Source organism: Aphis gossypii, chromosome X (genome assembly GCF_020184175.1).
Source record: "Aphis gossypii isolate Hap1 chromosome X, ASM2018417v2, whole genome shotgun sequence".
NCBI lineage: Eukaryota > Metazoa > Arthropoda > Insecta > Hemiptera > Aphididae > Aphis > Aphis gossypii.
Window position 1 is genome coordinate 31,429,616 of NC_065533.1, and position 24,060 is coordinate 31,453,675.

General features: G+C 24.1%; 1 pseudogene; it reads right to left on the reverse strand.

The window, feature by feature from the left end:
• Positions 1–280: 280 nt before the first annotated feature.
• Positions 281–24,060, reverse strand: LOC114128800 (eukaryotic translation initiation factor 4 gamma 3-like; annotated as a pseudogene).

Sequence of the window (24,060 nt, forward strand, 5' to 3'; positions counted from 1 at the left end):
TACACAATAGTCCGACAATGGTATCAACGTATATAGAAAAATATAGTTATTTTCTCCAATGAATTATCTTCATAACAATAATTATTTTGTAAATTAGTAATTTTTATAAGAGCTTGTATCAAGACACATTAAATTAATTTTAGTTTTGAAATAGCATAGTCTCCATATTTACTGAAGCGTGTATTAAAAACTAATGTAGTTAATATACACACAATGATTAGTTATACATTATAATTCATATAAATATAGCAACAAAATTAATTTGTCATAATCTCATTGTCAAAAAAAGAAGGGTGGAGAGGCAACAATTTAAGTCATTTTTTATTGTTTATTGTTAAGGAGACTAGCTTTAATATAAAGTAAAACTAGATGTACAAAAGATAAATAAATTAAAATAAAACCCTTAATAAAAAAGTACTGCTTACAAATATTTGCAAGTTTATAAATAATTGAATTCCAAAGGAAATAAATGAAGAATGGCTTAGTATTTAGAATTTTTTTCTTATTTATATAATTTTTTTATAAGGCGGTATCTATAATAAAATAAAAAAAATAGAAGAATTTGTGTCGCCCTTGATGAATATGCAGTTATTTGATAGTGTAGGTACTCTAGACCTAAGAATAAATAAATATAATAAATATTTATAAGAATAAATTTAAAACTACAACAGCCATAGTTTTTGTTTCTATGTCTTCATCAAATCCTGATTTGAATACATCATCTTTTTTCCATAGTTCAAATGATTCTTTACTTATAAGACTATCCTGATAGAGCTTATGGAACAGTCTTAATACCATTCCTATTGGAAAAATAATTATGTTAATAATAAATCTAATAATTATAAAGTAAATAACTAACCTCCAGGATGTTCAAGTGCTGCGGACATTATTTGAATGCCATACAGACATTGTATTTCACGTGCCTGGATTTCAGGTTCTAGAAGTGGTTCAGACCGAATATAACAAGTCAATAATTTCACATGAACATGGTCAAAGAAATCTTCATAAGAATGATTCAGTTCTATAAGTTAAGATTTAATATTTAAATAACTAGTTTACATGAGTTTCAAAAATATTGACTTACTTGCACATACTATAACAATAGCTATAGTTAATGCCCGTACAAACTGTGGGCATTTTATTATTTCTGCACTGATATTAACCTTTATAAAGTAGAAAAAATTAAATCAAATAAATTACAAAGTATTATTAACAAATATAATGTAATATTTTAAATCAGTAGTTAATTAATTAACTCACACTTATCCAACTACGTAACATATCATACAGTAGTTTACTATCAGTCAGCTTCATTTTATCGTACATAGCAATAGATAAAAGGAATACTCCAATTCGCTAAAATTAAATACAATTTATAAATAAAAATAAAAATTACATAAAAAAAATGTTTAAAAACTTACATCATTTTTAAAAAAATTATTTATTTGGTTATTAGGCATAAATACGTCAAGAGGAACATATTCTGAAGTCATCCACTTATTATAAATCCACAATATACCACCTAGCTGCTAACAATACAAAAATAGTGTTACAAATATCTATTAAATAATATTCAAGAAAATTTCTAAATGCTAGGCTAATAATTCATTCGAAATAATATTATACTTCAGAATAATAATAGTATAACATATTCTATAAATATAATATAGTTAGATATAAATTAAGTACAAACATGATATTTAAAAGTTTTTAATTTTTAAATCTTGATTAAAACTTATGAAGAACCTTTAATATTACATGGTACAAGAAAACACTACAATAAATGTTAGATGCAAAGGTTTATGACTACATATATTTTTATTTAGAAAAAATTATAATAATACAATTGTTTTTTGAAACTTGTTTTTTAATTAGTAAATTATAATTTATCCCATAGAAGATTTTTTATTAGAAGCTCTTCAATTACAAAAAACTTGGCTAGATTTGCTACTAAAAACAAGCATTAAAGTTAAAGATTAGTTTATTCTGCTCAAAAACATGTAACTTTTTTGTAACTAAAATTTAATTTTGATCAGAATCTAATATTAAGTAAATAGATATACTGTTAACTTACTTCTTTTATGTTTTGTGTTTCCTTGGAACTAAGAATTTTATTTAATACTTCTATGAAAAATTTACTAGAATTATCTGGCCGTATTGACGTACAAGAATCTTTTAAATTATTGAAATCAAAGGAAGCATTTTGTGATAACAATAATGGAGCTATAAAAAAAATATATTTATTTTTTAGCAAATGCTTGTATACTTCAAATAATTGAGATAGTAGATAAACAAAAAATTACCAATAATGGCAGCAATATAGGAGAAAAATTGAGGGTAATCCATTAAATAATCATTCCAATCTTTAAGGACAGCATCAATTCTATATATATATATATAAAAAGAAAAAAAAATTATCATGTAACATAATTTGTAATAATGTATTTACCCTTGAGTAATGGCCTCCATAGAAAGAATATTTTTAGATAAAAGTTCTGCAAAAATCTTTCCTGCTACAGTTGTTTGAGTGATTGGATTATTATCTAAGGTTATAAGTGACATTGATTTAACGAATTCTTCATGTCTTGTGCGGATTACCGAAGATTGATCTTCTGATAATGAATAAATTATATCCTATTTAAGAAAATGCATATTATAATTCAAATTATATATTATCAATATTTATAAATTCTAAATATTTTAGCCTTAAATACATACATCTAAATTTTGCAATTGCTCATATTCAAGAAGGATATTTTTACATTTTATATTAATTTTATCAGGAATTGAGTTGTCCAATACTAGCGTTAGTTCTTCAGCAGGTTCTTTGGGCTGTGAGCTGGAAGAATTTATTGAAGGAGAGGGTTGAGCAAATTGAGGCATCATACTCGCTACACCAGAAAAAATATAATTTAATGGCTATTATTTAATAAACAAGTATGTGTATTGTGTATCATAAAGATAAATCATACCAGACATCATTTGTTGTCTTTCTTCAGACTCTGATATAACTGACTTTTGTGATGTGTTTTTATTAGACCTTAAAAAAAAAAAAATGTAAGAACCTTTAATACAATTTTTGCACAATTAATAAACCAATATATTTACTTAATTTGTGTAGAAGTTGATGGTTTCTTATCATTTAGAATATCATATGGATTACTGTTTGTAAATTTCATATTTTTACCAGTGGAAAATGACCGTTTAGGTGAACCTACAGTAGTCATAGATGTGTTGTTCTAAAAAAATATTTAGTATTTAACATTTGAAGCTGTATCCTAATTATTTAATATATTACCTTAAGACCTAATAATTTATTTTGATCAATAGTATCATTTTGTTGCTTATACTTAGTATTAGTTTGGACAACATTCAACTCATTCTCATTTCCACCTAAAAAGAACATTTTCATGTCAACTATAATATTACTAATTAATATAATGTACATGCATTGTCTACTTAACATGAAGTTAATTACAATTTAACTTATATAATCATGTGTTTTTATCATAGAGAGTAATTAAATCAACATTTAACAACATTATCAGTGAGAAGATTAGACAAAATCAATCATTTAAAAATACATTATACTTTAAATTACTTTTTTGATACATTATAAAATGTATTATTTATATAAATTTAAGATACGTACGGCGACTTTGATTTTTTCTCCCTTTGAATTTGTCATCCCCATGATGATGATCTCTTTTTTCAGGTCTATTATAACATAATGATACAGACTGTTCTTCTATTGCTTCATTTTTGACATCATTCTCTATTTCATTTATGAATTTTGGTTTACTATCAGTATGCCTTGGTATCCATTTATTCCTACGTAAATCAATGACATCCTGTATCATGAACTTTATTCTAGATGGAATTTTTGATTTCATGTCTCTCGATGTTAAAGTTTTTAATTTATCAAAGGTATCATTTAAATTGTATGACTGAAACAATACAATATATATTATTAAATATACAATTTGATAATAACAAATTATAGATAATTTTAATATTAAACAAAAAATAGTAGTTAATAGTCTAAAAAAATAAACTTTAATAACAATTATTTATAGAAAAAAAAAAGAAATATGCAACAACGATTTTATCTTAAAAATTAGGTAGGATGATAAATTAATTCTAATATTAAACTTATACAATAAAAAATAATATGCATGAACATCTCAAGCTTTGCTTGTTTGTTTGTAATATAAAAACAATGTAATGAAATGTATCTGGTATGATGTTCTATACAACTAGTCATTTTTAAAAAATAAATTTTATAGTATAAGATAAATTAGAATATTAAAAGATGTTTTGGATGTAAGGCTAAAACAAATTAAGCAATATGATACCTTATCTTAAATTGATTATCTGACTATAATTAATAAATTGTCTGAATTGCAAATTGTTAACACTTAATCTATTGTCAATTAATGAATTGATAGATTCAATTTGTAAAAAAATAAATATATATATATATAATATTTAATGAAATATAATATCTAATCAACATAATAGAATAAAATGTAAATTTACTTGTTCCAATTCTTTTCCAACAGTCTTTAATAAATTGCATAAACATTCAAGTGGTTCTTCAACATGTTTAGTGACTAAATTCACAATACAATACAACATTATTTTTGGAGAAAGAATTTTTTGTTTAAACAATTCACCAATAAATCTAATAAGACAGAATAAAGAAATATAGAAACTAAATATTGTGTGTTTATTAATTATTATTTATTTATTTTTTTTTTTTACCGGCAATTTCCTACAGAGCGTTGGCGTGATCTTCTTTCATTATCTTCAAATTCTAATTGCAGTTCTTTTTTCTTTTCCTAAAAATTAAAATTACAGCAATTTAACAATGATCACATTTACCATGTTCACGAATAATTAAAATTACTGGATCTTTGCACGAATTGATTTCAGTTAGTTTCTTAGCGGAATCCATTTCTTGGGCTTTGTCCAATTCAAATAGACTTTGGCATTTACTTATAATCAACTTTTTAAATGATGCTGTCTTGCCATCTTTAGAATTAACTTGCACAGATTGCATAGCTGAACATAAAGATGCATAAAGAGGTGCAAAACTTTGTTCTTCTATTGCCTGAAATATAAAAATAAAAGTAAGCATAAAAAAAATTAATGCTTATTAAGAACAAATTGACCAAATACTACATAGTAAAGGTTGCCCATTGGCGGACTGGGAAATGTAGAAATCTGAACTATTAAAATATATTAATTAGATTTATTATAAAGATTTGTTCTTAATTATTTAATATTTTGATCTTCCTGATTCCAATAGAAATTATTTGCGCCTTCCTATATTTAGTTCTTTTAGTTAAGAATACAATTCTAAATTAAATAGTTAGTATTCAAAAGGTATAACTAGTAACATTACTTGTACTCAAATTTAACAAACTTACTAACTCGGGTTAATTATCTTTATAAAAATAGACTATCACGGAACACTCAAATCAGTTTTTGTTGTTATATTTAGAAAAAAAAATTAAATTTTACTAAATGTAATAAACTAATAAATAATTTACCATTTGAATACTTAAGTTATAAGACATAATATGTAAATAAATAACAAGTAAATAAGACTTTGAATTCAAGTATTATTGTTTTTTTTTTATAAAATATATTACCTTTTCAAAAACTAAATCAATAGTTCTTTCCAGTCTTTGAATAGTGTCGATAGGTAATGCCTTAAAACGCTCAGTTAATGAAGGCATGTTATCAGGAGTTATTTTGTTCAAAATTGATCGAACGTTTTTGTTTACTTCCTGTAAATATTTAATATAAAAAAATATAATATACCTACATTAATTTTTTTTTCAAAAAAAATAAAATAAAATTCATTATAGTTTAAATCATGTGAAGAAATCTTGTATTTTAAGAATTATAAAAACTTTTTTAGACTTATTAAATATTTCATACTCTAATTAACATTATATACTGTATGTATTTGAGATTTTTTTATATCATGAAAAAACACTTACAATTAAATATGTCATGAATTTAGAATCTAATTAAATTAAATTATAATCAAGCCAGCATTAGCATATAGCTTTAGATATAAATTTTAATAAATTAATTAAAGAGTTTAATTTTTAAATCCTACATCATTCTTTTGTTCCTCTTCATTCTTGGTTTTAGATACTTCGGACTTGGTGGCTTTTTTAGCAGCTGTTGGAACCCAAGCATTTTCAGTCTGATTTAATATAACTTCTTCTTGCAAAGAGAGAGACAAATGAATAGTATTAGGTTTTGCTGTTTTACTAGCTGTTTTTCTTTGACTACTACTCCGTTTGGCACCTGACTGCTAAAAAAAAAGAATAAACACAAAGTTCATAAATTGTTTAATAAAAAAATAATTAATTGAATGGTTTTAACAAAATAGACTTCAAAATAATGAATGTTAATAAGAACAGCATCACATATTGAACACTTCACCGCCACTGCCAATCACAAATCAGCACTACGTAGTTATGTCTCATGAAGAATTCGGCCAAAGACACACTGTTTTAATATTTAATATGTTTTAGCATAGTCATTCAAAAAGTATTAATAAACAATGCGTTTCAGTCAGCTTTTATTTCTCTTTAGTTTTTCTAGACTTATTATTAATTTTATAATTACTATTCTATAATTGAGTATCTATTTATTTATAGTCTTATATTAGACTTAAATATTGATCTTGCAGTTCATTGAGAGTCAAAAATGTTACTTTAGTTAGAAACTAAATTTTAAAATATACAAAGATCCATGATAGTCGCTGCAGCTATTGCCTTCATTCATTAAGGCAGTGGCCGCCACCGATCACGAATCGTAATGCGCATAATATTACTAACAGCTGGTATGTGGGACTAGATTAGGAATGTGCGTGCAGAGGTGAATGTGTTAATAATATTATTGTAAATGATCTAAACCCGAGATGAACTATTAATTTTTTTTCTTTTTACAACTTACACCTGATGAATTAAATTGTGGTGCTCCAGATAGCTTTATTAGATTACTCCAATTGTTTAATACATCAGGTTTTTTTTGACAAACAGCTTCACTTCCAAGTTGTAATAAAAATACTTTTGAATACACTTTCTTTCCAGTTGGATTTGTAATACTCCATTGTCCTGTAAAACATAGAATAAAAACCTTAGTACTCATGTAAAAATTAAAAGATTAAAAATAAGTAATCAGACCTTCAGCATAAGGTAATTTTTCTAAATAACTGGGTAATTTAGGAGTTGCATTTTCAACAGGTTCATGTTTAACTCCGTTGTTTTGGATTTCTTCTGGTTGTTGTTGTAACTCCTCCGGTTTTGGAATAACACTCTCTTCTTCTTCATTTTTAGAGTTGTGATTATTATTTTCGTTTTCCTTGTTTTCTTGTTGTTTTATAATATCCTGAGAAATTATATTATGTTTTACAGTAGAGTAAAAAAGTAAAGTTGTAAGCTTAATACATAGTTGATTACATTCAATTATTGAGTTCTGTAAATATGGTACAAGATTGTTTCTAGCATTTTATGAGCCATGAAATATTGTCCATCAAGAAAAAACAAATGAAGAAGAGGCATCATAAATAAGTTCTTCATAATAAAGTTAGAAAAATGAATTTATAATAAATAAATTAAATATATAAAAAATATTATCTGAGTAAAATGCTAATAATAATAAATGATTATCTTATAATTATCTAATATTAATATTAAATATTATATTTGATTTGAATTAAATAAAAAGCATAATGATAACTAAATTATTGATTAAATGATAATTTCACTTTACCACACACTTTAGTTTTTATTTGGTTGATGATACATTTTTAATAGTCTACAGTAGGATAATAATAAATTAATACTATAAGCATTTATGTTACATAGTTATTTCACTCACAGTTTTTGGTTCAATAATAGGCTCAATAGCTGCAGATTCAATTGAATTTACATTTATTCCATCATTGGCATCTGATTTAACCAAATTCTTTTGCTGATTATTCTTCTTTTTGATTTTAGATTTTTTAGGTTGTGCTATAAAAATTAAAAATATAATCAACTATTGTATAAAGCTTAAACATTTTGTCAAGATTATATGATGATAACATTTTAAATAACATCATAGCAGATTTTTTTGTTCACAAGTCATGCAGACTATCAGAATAGTCTAAATAGCCTGATGATGAAAATACTATAAATAGGTGAAAGCTATATCATTTGTAAATTACTGGATCATGTGTCAGCATCTATAACTATTTTACTTTGAAAAATATGAAATTAAATATAGTTAAAGATATAAATCACAAACCAAATTAGTTTTCCTAATTAAATTACAGTAAATATAAATAGATATGAAACTGGTATAGATAAGTTTAAAAATAAATATTTTATCTTAAAATAAAATAAAGTAGAAAGTTTAGAATCACTGGATGATTTCTCTTATGTAGACTTAAAATAACTTAAATTTATAATACAGTAATATATCGATTCAATAATTTGTAATTAGTATAAACAATATTAATTTATGATCTTTAATATGAAAATAACAATTAGTCCAATTATGCAAACAAAGTTATTTTTACCATAATATATTAAATAGAACAAAAAATTTCTGTTTCATCCTAAAGACCTAAATAATGCTTTTATTTTAGATAAAATAGATTGAATAATGGATATCAAACATGTAACAAATAAAACATTTTTTTATTAAAAAAAATAAAAAAATATTAATCTATCTATCTATCTTAAGTTTTTAACTAACTTAACATTTAAATTTGACCTATTAGTTATATTTATTATTCATCGGCGTATATTGATTATTATGAATTTCTAAATTTAATTTCCTAAACCTATCAGGGTTAACAACATGTATAACAAAACACAATTTGTAATAAAAGTTTATGATTTGCTATTTAATTTAAAAAAAAAAATGACTACAATTTATAAAAAAAATTAAATTTGTACATTTAACTATTACTTTCAGTTAAAATTTCATGATTTTTTTCAACTGAAAATTGAACAGCACTTAGTAGATTTACAATTCTGATAATATCAAAAAATGCAATGTTAGATGCGAATTTAAAATAAAATCATACAATTCAATTAATTAAAAAGAATATTATAATTGACTTGAGTTTTAGGAAACAATAATTTAGCATTTTCAAATAAAAATCGATAAGTACTCATTAATAGGTCCCATCATATAAATTCCAAATACCTATAATGGCATTCTCCCAATTGATATTTAAATACTGAAGTATATAAGCCTTTATATAAAAATACAAAATTTTTAGAAAATAAATTACGTGCCCACTGGTATGAAAAATAATAAAGCAATTTGAAAGGCAACAATCGACCTCAACATTAGCAAACAGTTAATACTGCTCAGTAATGTCAGCTGCTTTTATTTGCATCATTTATAAAAAAAGAAAGATTGTATGATAAGTAACAGTGTAGGTAGTGCAAAATAATAATTATATAATTGAACACTGAACTTTAATCAATTAAACTATTAATGCATTGTTTAATAAAGTAATAAGTAGCTCTACAGATAATCTAAAATATTCAATATTAAAAATTTTAGGGAGTTACTTAGGTCCCCTAGGTTTTGGAGTTCACATTCAAATAATAATTCACATAGGAACTTTTGATATGAAGCATATACCTAGTAAATTTAAAATGTAAAAAGCATCTAACCCCTCCCACTAAGTCATATAATATATTTAAAAAAAATGTTGAAATAAATATGCATGCAAATTCTGTAAACAAAATATGAATAAGTGTAATATAATTTTAGGGTTTAAATATAAGCTTGATAAAAATTAACAAATGATTTTATTTAAGCATTAATTGGACTAACTGATATCACCCTTAAAGTGTTCTAAAACTGTTGAATCTAGTAAATTTTAGCAAGTACATTTGCTACAATTAATATGTATCATGTTTAAAACAATGCAAACATATGATGCAATTAAAACAAAAAAATTAAGATGGAATGTATAACTGCTTGAAGGTAGGTGTAAACTTAGTTAATTTAGATTGGACACAGATTTGGACATTTATATAAATTTAATAGATTTTAAATTAAAAATGACACCTGCCTGACAAAATAAGACTCGGAGAAATAATAATCTAATATAATTGAATTGTAGTAAAGGTGGACATTTTTTAAAATGATGGTCAAGTTAAATAAATAAAAATATATGAAGCCTTAAAAAACAACTTGTATTTTATGTTGTTTTCAAAGACAAAACATTCAGGCAAACCTAATAATAGTATTAACACATTCAATTTTAATAATTATTATTTTCAGACAATATGGTTCAAATAGTGTTGAATATAAATTTTAAAAATGTTACAATGCAACTAACATTAGATTAAATTTGGATACGTCTACAAAACACCTAGATTACTTAGCAAGGACATATTAACAATTAATAATCACTGGTATAGTACGTTAGAAACTTGATTAACCCATAACTTTGTAATCCATTATAATCAAAAAATTAGCAAATCCAACTTACAATCTTAAATGGTTTTGGTGATTGGTAACATCAAAGACTTATTTGTATCCAAAAATTCAATTATGAATGAATATAAAACCCTTATAACTAGTTGTGTACATAAAAAAGCATGGGTTATGATCCTGATAAAGATGTTTAATCGAGTTTCTACAGCACATTATTATAGAAAAAAACATAGACTGAAAGTAACTAATAACCTTGACTGACTGTGTTACTAACTACTGTGTTTATTATTATTATTTTTTTATTCTGAACGGAGTAAGGAATGTATTGATTTTACAATAATGTGTTTTTTTTTGTTTCTGTGTACACTATAACTCGTTAGGGGTGGTTACTGGTGACAAATTAAATATTCTTAGTGTATAATAGAGGTCAAAAGTAAAATATTTCCAGCAGTTTTCAAAAGTGTAGAGAAAAACCTCAATATGTGACGGAAAACAGAAATTATTAATTTCTCAAGAAATTAGTTTTTGACAAAATCAAATTTTTATTTAGTCATAAGTCAAAAACGAATCACTGTAAAGAGTTGAAATTTTCTCCAAATTTTTATAATATTAATGTTATCTATACACAGTTCAATTTTCAATAAACCACCTTTTTCACCATTCAATTTGTAAATATATCCTAGGCTGACAATCATCTCTTTTCAGAATGGTTTTTCATGTACAATGATACCTATAATTGCATTCAAATTTCACACATCCATTATAATTTTCTACTCTATGTCTGTGGACCACTCAATACCTACTGTACAGCAGAGTATTAGCTAGTTCACCATCTTTTTTTTTATTTTAGAAGTGTTATTTAATAAAAATTGATTTTAAAAGAACAATTATTTTTAATAAATTAATATTAATTTATTACCTGATTTAATAGATTCCTCATCGAAATTCTTTTTTGAAATAGTAGGATCCTCTGAAATATTGATTACATCAGCATTTTGGATTTGTAATTCAGGAGAAGTAGTAGAACTTGGTACAATATTTATTGGTGCTTCTACTTCACATTCTTTAACATCTGAAGAGTTTTCCTCTGCATTAACAGTCAAACCAACATCAATAGAAGTTGATTCAGTTATTATGACGGGCTCTTCTTTTATATTAGTAGAAACAACACTTATTTCTTCAACTTCACTAATAACTTCTTCAGAAACCTGAGTGTCAATTCCTTTGGCTTTTAAGGGTTCTGAAACGCTTTCACTTGATAATTTTTTGGCTTGAGATTGGAATTCATTTTTAACTTTATCTTCTCCTTCATTATTCTAAAATACATATTTAAAATTGTTGCAAATGCTAAATTTAAATTGATTTTTGAGTTATATTAAAAAAAAATAAAACAGAAAAATTAAAGAAACTGACAATATTAGGTTTTTTAAATTATAAAAAATTAAATATTGTAGCATTAACTTCTAACCACAAAACGTAATTAGAAGGATGTCATACCTGTATGTTATGGCCTATCTTACAAATGTAAAACATAAAAATTTGCATTTTTAAAATGAGTTACAACCATTTAAAATTTTAATATTTTAACTAACTTAAAAATTAAAATACCAATAAATGCCTACACTCTGTTCCAGATAATATTATTACCTTAAGGTTTAATGATAGGTAAATTGACTAATATTAAAACTTACAGTACAAAGTTGATTCAGCTGAACGCAAATTTTGCTGTTTTAAATTCATAAGACGGAGACAACACATGCAGGTATGACATTCTCTTAACAAGTTCTAGGTTACTCATAATTGTTGATAATATACAAAAATTATTACCTGCTTATTATCAGACGATTTAATATTATCTTTCATAACAGCACTTAATACTTGACTTTGGAATTGGCTTTGAACTTTCATTTTTGCCAATTCATCAGCAGTCTAACAAACAGGGGTAAGAACACTTAAAAGAACTATTAAATGTCACTAATAACATTTGCTTAAAATCATTTTTAAGCATAATTTAATAAAGAACACATAATTTATTTATTAAAAAATTAATAGATATTATCTTACTGGTGGCCCTTGTAATGAATTATTTAAGTCAACTTCGCGGCCTGTAATAGGATCAATTATTTTAATAATGGTTTTTTTTCGAACAGGTCGAGAAGCTCCAAAGATTTGCATGGGAATAGTTGAAGGTTGTAGTGGTACTTGTTGCATAGGTTGTGTATTAAGGGCCATCTCCATTGGTTGGGACTGTACAATGAGAGATTGCCCATGGGAATTTTGAGCATTACTCATATTAGCAACAGGAGGATTCTGTGGTCTCAGTGGTAGATTAGTCATCCGTAGTGGCCTGGTAGGTGGGGTAAAAAACATACCTGCAATATCAAATAAAATAAGAAAAACTGACAATTCAACATTAGAACAGTTTTTATAAGTTAAGCTTGAATATAATAACAATTTTTGTAAAAAATATATTTTAATAAGTATGTTATATTAACAATAAAAAAGAAGGTAAGCATATAAGTATGTAAGTATCCTGTTTAATATATAAAATGTCAATTGGAACTATATTTTAGTTTTATTAAACTTAAATTTAATTATCTATCATTATATAAAAAAAAATCCAATTGTGAACCGAGAATACCTGTCAGCATATCATGAAAATATACAAAAATAGACAATTAAAAGTCATTTTTATTTTACTTTAAATACTACAGTATAAGTTGATATAATTTTTTTTTCTAAACTATTGCATTGATTATATAATTAGTATTATGATAAATAATATATATTTATACAATATTATATCAACTTTTAATAATTCAAGATTGAATAACATCTTTTTATAAATACAGTAAAACACAATAAAATTAGATTCATAGTATAAATATTAAATAGATAATATTTTAAAATAAATAAATTAAGGTCATTGGGTGTAATAAAATCCAGAGTTCAATACATTCATAGTAATATAATATTTTATATATACCTAATGTGAAATTATTATTATTATTATTTACGGCAATACATTAAAAATTACTTAAGAATAAATAGTTATTTTATAGATGAATTTATGCGATATCATACAATTTTTTACTTCAGATGATCATAAAAAATTGATTTTACTTCCAGTAGAATTTTTGGTGTATATAAAATTGAAAAACTTATAAAGAATCTTATATTAATTTTTCAAATTTGAGAAATAAAAACAAATTTCTAACTATAAAATAATTAATATATTTTTGAGGTTTTGACAAATTTTTTAAAAATTAAAACGTTAAACACTCAAAAAAATATCGTAATTATAAATTATCAACATTTTTTATTTGAGAAATGAATGCTTTATGAAGATCTTTGTACTACTACATTTCCAAGCATTAATGCCCGACAAATATTTTTTATTCAACATTTGAAACAGCTAAAAAAATAATATTTTTTTTAAGAACCAACAGTTAAAAAATGTATCATAAATAGAATACTGCTCTCACTTTTCAGCTGGTAATAAAAAAACAAATCATTGTAAAATCAATGCATTTGTAATTCTACTCAGTTTCGGAAATTTTTATAAAATTTGATACTACATTTATGATTATATAAAAATAAAATGTATGTAATTAACTTAATAATAAATAAAACCATACTGATTTAAATCTGTATGAACAATGAAATATAATTTCCTACAACAATGCATAATATGAATGATTTAAGAAGTAAATATCTAATTTTAGCTGAATCAAGAACTAAATTTAATAAATAAAAAATGTAATAAAAACTATGTAGTTTAAAATAATAAACAAGACTGTAAATACCTTGTTGATTGGTAGGATAGTTTACATATGGCATTAGTACGGCTGCTTGTGAAGCCTAAAATAAAATAATATACATTAGTTAAAACAAAATTAAATTAAAATTAAAAAACAATTAAGTCTCATGCTTTTTACATTCATAGAATATTAGTTGAATATAAATAAAAACAATAAGCAAGCAGTTTGAATTTATATTAATATTAGCAAATTTGAATAAAAAAAAATATGTACCAAAGAAATTATTTTAAATAATATTTATCCTAGCAATTAAGTACCTGTTGTGGATTAAATGGATAATGTGCGGCAACAGGGTGGTTACTGGATCTTTGATAAGCCACATTACCAGGCAAATATACCTATAAAAATAATTGTTTAACATAATTAATATTTTCATTCAACTATACCATAAAGTTTTTCTAGATAAGTTAACTATTTCAAATTATGTTTCGCTTGAACATTATTCTGTTAAAAAATAAATACAAATTATACAGGTTCAACTAAGTTAATAAAATTATAATTTTTGTCAATCAATATCTAAAAGGGGTTAATAAATGTATATAATTTAAGTCCAACGCCCGGATAAATACAAATTCACTTCAAAACAACAGAGATGATACCATTTTCAATAATTTTAATTATTATGTTAGTATTATTAACAATAATCATTATGTATAATATATCTATGTAATTAATAGAGCACATGTTAAGTAAAATCATTTTAAATGAATGTTAATAGCTTTAAAGCTAGCCAATAACATTGATTATAATAAAATACTTAAATAAATTCAAAATCTTTACCTATATATATATTATATATTATATATATGATCATAAATTCATAACCATGTTTGTTTAATAAATATTTAATTTAATTTATGTTCTAACATGAAAAATTTACTTTCGATAGCACCAAATGCTTGTCTTTAAATCCAGATTATAATGAAGATTGGCTTTAAATAAAATTTAACACTGAAATTGATAACTATAGAGAATTTATTATTTAATAGTATGAAAAAAAAATAGTTGGATAATAGACATATAATACTATTGTACACATATTAATGAACTGTTTTTTTTTTCATCAAAGTATAATAGAAATTATGTGAAATAAACTTATAAAACATAAAAAAGGTTTATCGAATTGTTTATTTCATGGATTGTTTATGTGACACAATTTTACTAAATGGAAGGAAAACATTGAGATTATATTATACACATTTTTTTTTTTACCAAATCAGTAATTTACATGGAAAATTACCTGATACTGGAAGGGTCCTCTTGGTAAATTACGTGGTACATTTGGTCTTATATGGTGGGATAGCTGAGCACAAAGAGCAAGCATTAATATACATAACAAAAATTAGTTTGGAAAAAGTTAGACATCATCACTAACACAAAGGTTTGTATTAATTTCTGTATTAAATAGTATTGAGATTATATACATTTACTTAAAGAAATTTCAAATATGAATGAAATTAGAATTTATTGAATAAATTAAATTACAGTACAAATTATTCAAGTAATAAAATTGTTAATACCAAAGTGAAAAAAAACTTTTAAAATTCTCATTACTATTCATTACCATATTCACACAATTACTAGCCCAATATATTTAAAATTATAACTGATACATGGATAAAAATAAATTTAATGCAATTAGATAATACATTTTAATAAATTCGTCTTGAACATACATATCTACATTTTTTGGTGGATATTTATTTTTTTAATATTAAAAACAATGCAAAGGGCTTAATTATTGTTAGAATGGTGAACATTTAAAGGGAAACAGACTATTAGGTCAGTGAATTTGCTAACACTAAAAAAACCCACCAAAAAAGCTATTTAGCATAACACCAATGTTAAACATTCCATATTCAAATGTATCGTTTTCAGCTAAAATAGTTTTAGATTCTGAACAGATCAATATATGATTTTTCAATGGTTTTTTTTTAGCTAATCACCAATATTTAAAGTACAGTCGATTCCGCTTTATTAAGATCTTAGATTATATACATCATATGTATATGATCTAAGATTGGGACACATCGGTTATGTATTATTTTGTCTCGATAATCCGTAATAAAAAAATGAACATACAAATTTATTGAATAGGTAACTGATTTTTCATATTTTATAATTTTATTATTACAATGATATTATACCCTAAATACATATTTATAAAAATACATACATATAAATAACATTTAACACACATTACATTAGAATATACAATAAGATAAAATGTAAGTAACATAAATTTAATCTAATGATCGATTACACGAGTCTGTAGCAATTGTCGGACTATTGATCTATTAATATACTCATGTTTACCCTACAAGTATAGATTTGTTTTTGTCATTGAAGAATTGTCCCAATTAAGCGGTTGTCCTTATTAAACGTAATTTACTGTATTAATAAGGCTTCAATCTTTAACTTAAATGTCAAAACGCATATTATGGATCAAAGTAAAAAAAATTCTGATTTATAAATCCCCTTCCTACCAAATACATACTACATTATATTTGTTATCAAAAATCTCCCTAGAAGATGATAGAAATATATATATATTTTTTTAAAGCTACAAAAAAATATCATTCTAAAATCATAATACATTCTAATACATTTGATACTCCACTCAGAATCTTAGATAATGTTCTTATCTTTCAGCTTGATAGTAAGTTAATTTTAATATTTAAGCAAATAACATAGAATTGGTTCTATTGAAGATAAATTTTCTATTTTGTATGTTTGTAAGAAAACACGTGCGTATGTGACTTCCATTTAACTACTTAACTAACATATTATATTTAATATAAAAAATACACATGTATAACTTTTTTAGATAATTTGTTACTTTCTGCAATTTAATATTTCATTAACTCCATATATCATCTAAATTCTATTTATAAATAAAAATACTTAGCTCATTAATCAAAATGTTAATTTATAATGATGCAAAATAATGCACATAAATATTATATAAGTAAGTACTATACTTTTAGATATAATAATATACTTACAGCTGGCTGTCTTTGAGTGATATGTCTAGGTACCATTTGGATTTGACCTAGAAATGTATTAATATTAAATATAATAATATTATTTCTAATATTATTCTTTTCTTATATTTAACTTACCATGGGTCATATTTGTCCTTTGATTATTTCTCATATCACTAACGTTATGTGTACCTGGATTTACATAATGTCTTGAATTACGGGGACCACTGGCTATATACCCTGGATTTTGAACTTCGACAGCCTGAGGAACCTGATGATTAGGATCTAAAATAAAATATACATAAAATTAAAGATTGATTGATAATGATATTAGCAATTTGTTCATAGAAATAAAATATTTGAAAGATATACACTCTTTAAATTTACTGGGAAGTTGACAGAATTTAAATTGAACCAAATAATATTTTTATTGATGAATTATATTTTTATGTTTTTATAATTATAAAAAAAACGCCAAATAAGTATTTTAACTAATTAAATATATGATTGTATAGAATATTTAAAATTTCAAAAAAACAAATATAATCTTACCATTCATGATTAATATAAATTAAAACTTATAAAAACATATAGGTACATATATTATAGTACACACACAAAAAAAAAAATCGGGATTTAATTTTCAAAATTATTCACTTAAATTAATAATTGTAGAATATTAAACAATTTTGTGTTTTAACAAACGTGATTTCCAGGCCGGCATAACCACTAATACCTTCAGATAAACACTATCACAGCATATGAAGCAACAGCTGTTTCTCCCCCTCCAACCAATAACTCAAACAGGGCTTCTTAAACTATGATACTATAAAACTTATATTATTATTATAAAAAATATTGATAAGTATATAAATAAATTGAAGAATCATAATAGTATTAAAATATAGAAAAAAACACGTGAGATATTATTAACTTATTTTACCTATTAATCAATAAACACGATACAACTATTTTATTTGATTCGTTTAATATTCTAGGATTATATCAGTGTAACCACCTTTTACTATGCTTTTTTATTATAAAAATTCAATGTTGATTTCTAGAATCATTTGAATCTTATAAATTATATTTTTTACGATTTAGTTACAAATATTCTTGAAATTATCAATATTAGGTAATATTAAATTTTATTCGGTGATATGAAACCAGTAAATTCTTTAAATAGATAAAATATTTTAGATAGTTAATTAAAGAAATAGCTTAAAATCCAAGAAATGTATAAAAAAAATACTTGATGACTAATCATTTATTAGCGAACAATTTTCACAAAAAACTATAAAATGACATGTTCATTTCTATTTTTAGAATAGGTTTTTCCATACAGGATTTTTTGAAAATTTGGTCTACGCATAAATCTTTTATTTTTTTTTTTATTGCACGCCTATTTTGAACACCAAATTCGGATAAGCCTATTTTTTTAAAGTAATTTTCATTTATCAACTATAGTTCTAAGTTCAAAATTGATGAAGTCAAAAATGTATAAAATCATTTGTAATTAATATTAATCTGTTACTTTTTGAATATTTGTAAAGTTTTTTTTTTAGAAGTGTTATAAACATATAAAATTATAACACTTCTAAAAAAAAAAAAATATGTACAAATATTCAAAAAGTAACCATTAAGAATTAGGTAGTTTTGTATGATTTCATAAATTGTTTAAAATAATAAAAAAAAAAAAATGTATTATTCATTAAAGTTGACATGGCTCTTATTCCATCAATTTTGTATTTAGAACCATAATCTATACATTAAAATTACTTAAAAAATTGACCTATCCGAATATGGTGTTCAAAATAGGTGTAACTATTTAAAAAAAAAAGTTTTTACTGAGCATGTGCAGACCACAGATTCCAATTTCCTCATCCTACTGCAATAAGAAAATGGACAGCTACTGTTAATGTTGAACCAGGATTTTTAAGTGAGGTTTTTAAAGCTTTAAAATCCTTTCAGTAAAAAAAAAAAAGAGACTGTAATCTGGTCTTGGATGTTATGTGCTTTAAAAAAAAAGTTGTATGGGATAAAAAATGCATAAGTTAATTGGTTATTGTGACTTTGGTGGTGAACTGCAGATTGAAGGCCCTGGAACAGCTACTACAGAGGCCTTAGTATTAATGTTGGTGAGTCTTACAGTAAAATGGAAAATACTAGCAGGTTATGTTTTCCAAAATAAAATAAATGCAGTCTCTCAAGCAGAATTAATCAAGTTGAGCCTTGTATTAGCTCATCAATCTGGTATACATGTATGGGGAGTAACAGGTTAAGTAACTGGATGGAGCATTTACTAATTTCTCTATTTTAAAAATATTAGGATGTAATCTGAGTAACAATTTTATTGACTCTAAACCATGGTTTAAGCATCCAGCAAATGGATCACAAGTGTTTTTGTGGTTATATTCGATTTGTATAAAGAAGAAGAAAAACTAAATGATATGTATAATTTTCTACGCACTGCAATCAAATCAACTGGATTGTCAGATCCAAGATTCGTTAATATTTTGGACCAATGGAGGTTGCGGTTATTCCGTTTATACCTCAACCGTCAACTAGTTCTAAATAATGATTGGTGATACTACAAATGAAAAAATATTAATATTAATTTATAAGTAAATCTTAAATATATTTAATTCTTTTTAAATTTTTTTTTTTTGTAAAATCCCATTTACATGTTCTTTAAATTTTGGTATATAAATTTTTAGCGTTGCTTTGATTTTAAATTTTGTTTGTATTATAATTTGTTAAAGATAATTGTACTACGCTTCACTCTGTATTATTTAACTCACAATGTTTTGAACAGCAAATTAAAAACTAATAAAATAAAATGAAATGTTTTCATTTATTCAATTCATTTTCATATTGACATGGAATAGTTGATAATAAAAAATCAGAATAATAATATTCAGTTGTAGTAAAAATTATTTGATAGTTCTTTTTGTCATATGTTGAATTATATTCACCATTCAGTTAACATATTTGTACAATTTAATATAATATATAAACATAACCTTTGGCAAAAACTAGCATGCAAATTAAAATTAACAATTAATTTATTCAATTCTTTTTTAATAGGAACATTGACTGAACTAAAAATGTCCAAAAAATGACTCTTGGCCAGATTTGTGAAGTAGTTCTAAATGTCCATTAAAAATTCAAAAAATATTTTATTTTGTTTTAGTTTATTGACTATTAAAATAACTTTTTGGTGCTAATTTAATTTTTCTACACTTATGACTTCTTTATTGTTTGTTTTGTGAGTGTCTAACCTTTGCATATTGGTGTTTAAAGGGTCTGAGATCAATATTGAATGTTTTATAAGCAAAATAAAAAAATAAATTGTGTGTTTCACAGTTTTTTTTTGTTAAAAAAATAAGGCTATTTAATTTTTAGAAATCTAAAATAAACTTATCATGTATTAAGTTATATCGTAATTAGGAATAATTAAATTTTAAAACTAATGGTAGGTAATAGTTTCAGGTGTGTGAGATCAATATTGAGTGTTACGTCCCTACAGTTAATATAGTCTTATATAAAATAAATTAAAAAATAAATATTAAAGTCTATAAAAAATGCTATTAAATGTTCAGAAAATAGTAATTTTAATTCCTTTGACAATGTTATAACTGTGTCAATTTTTTTTTTTACTCATAGTTCAAAAAATAAAAAAAAATTTAACTGATAATTTTGGTTCAAATGAATGAAGATATTTTAAACTGATCAACATTGCTCTTGACAATAAAAATTCCTGTTATAAAAATTGTAAAAATAATATAATGTAATACGTATGTGATAATGTTGAGAAAAAAATTATAACCATGTTAGATTGTACCTCATGCATTCAATCTTTTATTGAACCATATTCTGAACTTAATTATTATGTATTAACCAACATAAAAAAAATTGTTAGTTTTAGAAGTAATGGAGGTTTAATTTCTGCTACTCCGAAAGTATTTAAAATAATATCTGAAACTGAAAATTATCTTCTATTATTGACTACGATTTAAAAAAATTGAATATTCAAAATTTAGATTTAAAAATTATAGATTTTTGTAACAAAAAATTTTCCCTTGATCAAAATATATTCAAAGATGTATCATGTTATGTTCCATTATTTGATAGACTCCACAAAATGCTGTTAATATCTTTACTGGTTGAAACATATCTAAGTAGGTATTAGACTCCATGCATATGGAAAAATGTATTCAACTGAAATTTTAAGCCCACTGAGTGACAGACATAAACTTACCAAGCACATACTTTTTATGAATCAATAATAATTAGGTAAACAAAAATGTTAAGTTTTATATTACTATTATTTAATTTTTAAAGTTTAATATGTTTAAATGTGAGAATTTTTTATTTTATTAAGTTAAACTGCATATTATTATATTATTTATTTTCATTCATTATAGACATGTTATAAACTTATATCATAGAACAGTTCATAAAGTTCATTTATATAACATTATAATAATATAATCTTTTGAAATTATTGTTTTCTCATTTCTGTTCAGTTTTCATAAATGATAAATGATAGTGAATAAAATGTAAACAAGTACCTCTTTGATGAGAAAAGTCAGCCATTTTACACTACAAAAACAATTATTATTTAACCTAACCAATTTAACTATTGGATACACCCGACAAAAATATTAATGAATAATAATAAATAGATAATCGAATGTAATTGAACTGTGGTCAAAGTAATATAATAATTATAGTAAATCAGTGTTTATTTCAGAAGGGGCGACCGGGGGGGGGGAATACCCCCGGAGAAAAATGTATACCTCCACCACCCGAAAAAAGGTAACAATTTTTTCGAACATGTGCTTATCACTCTTATTTGTAATGTTAATCACATTGAACATAACCTAAAAACAAAAAAATGTGGATGTAAATTGATGAGCTGGCAGTAACTAGTTGGAAACACATAATAAAATAGTTGTTTATCAAAAATATTTTATTCATTACTATTTATACAGTAACGAGATTTTTGTACTCGACACATCAAGCATTTCGGAGTATTTAAGATTCATTTCAGTCGAGCTTATTCCGAGATTTCATTAAAATTGAAGATCAAGCAACAAAGGTAAAATTTAAATATTTGACTATTCACAAAATATATAAATTATTTTTAATTAAAATTATATCTGGGAGAATTTATTCAAGGGCCTTGTAGATTGTGTCATTTTCAATTGTTACTGTACAATTTGAACATAATATTATTTATTGTTTATGAAACGAAAATAATATTGGTCAAATTACATACAATAAATAAATAATATACAATATACATACACTAGCTGAGTGAATATTATTTCAGTAATCGTAATATCATTTGTTATGAATTAGAGGTGAAATTATTACAAAAATTTGTTAAATATCGTTTTGAGATTTCTCAGCTTGAGTAAAACCTATTGTATAAATCTATGATGACAAAATAATATTGATTTAGAGTTTAGACTTTTCATTATTCTCTATTCATATATTTTCATGTACTATAATAGGTTAGAATTTTGTTTATGTATCAACAGAGTTTATTCATATAATAGTAATAATTAATTGGTTGATACTATGATACATTTGATATTCTACATAGCATAAGTAAAAATAAAATTATATTTTTTTATCGCTGTTTACTGAATTGTTTATTTGATAATGTTTACTAAAGTAAATACCTAATAATTCTAATAATGTATAATTTATAATACACAATATTTTAAAATACTTGTATAAGTAATATTTACTTAATTTATTTTTCAGAATGCCAAAAACAAAGAAAAAAACCATTTATGATAAAAAACAATGCACATAAAAAAAAACTGTTTCAAAAAGACAGCGTAAATCTGTTTTCAAATTTGATATAAAAAAAATTTTGGAAAAGAGATGGGATGAAGGAATCAAGCTTTTGATACAAAATGCTGAATGTGATAAAGAAATGACAGTTAAAAATGACTTATCTCAGTTGTATCATGAAAATGTAAATCAGACTATTAATTTTGAAGATGACAATATACTTCCTCTTGAATTAATAAATTTGGATCATGTTGTGTCTGATCACTCTAATTATAATATACTCTTTAATGACAATTCAAATGCTGATTCAACAGAATTGTGTACACAACGTTTCAAAATTATGTCACTTGAAGAAAATGAAGTTGTAGCCAAAATTCATTTTAACCATTTAATGAAAGCAAATTGGTCACCAGAATTTGATGTACACTTATGACTTCTTTATTGTTTGTTTTGTGAGTGTCTAACCTTTGCATATTGATGTTTAAAGGGTCTGAGATCAATATTGAATGTTTTATAACCAAAATAAAAAAATAAATTGTGTGTTTCACTGTTTTTTTTGTTAAAAAAATAAGGCTATTTAATTTTTAGAAATCTAAAATAAACTTATCATGTATTAAGTTATATCATAATTAGGAATAATTAAATTTTAAAACTCATGGTAGGTAATAGTTTCTGGTGTGTGAGATCAATATTGAGTGTTACGTCCCTACAGTTAATATAGTAGCTGAATATTTACACCGTAGTAGTGTTATTAAATTTTAAAACAGCTTAGTCTCTAATTGTTTATTCAATTTTGACGTCCTTTTTATTCAGATCAAAACTTGCCTGAAAAAATTGAGGCCACATTTGACAGTATATGGGCGGTTACGGTTGTAGCTGCTACTTTGGTTGTTGCTGTGTCTTTCTGTAAGTGGTGTTGATATTTATCGGGACGCTCTGAGTATACGACAATATTGATTAGTGCTCTG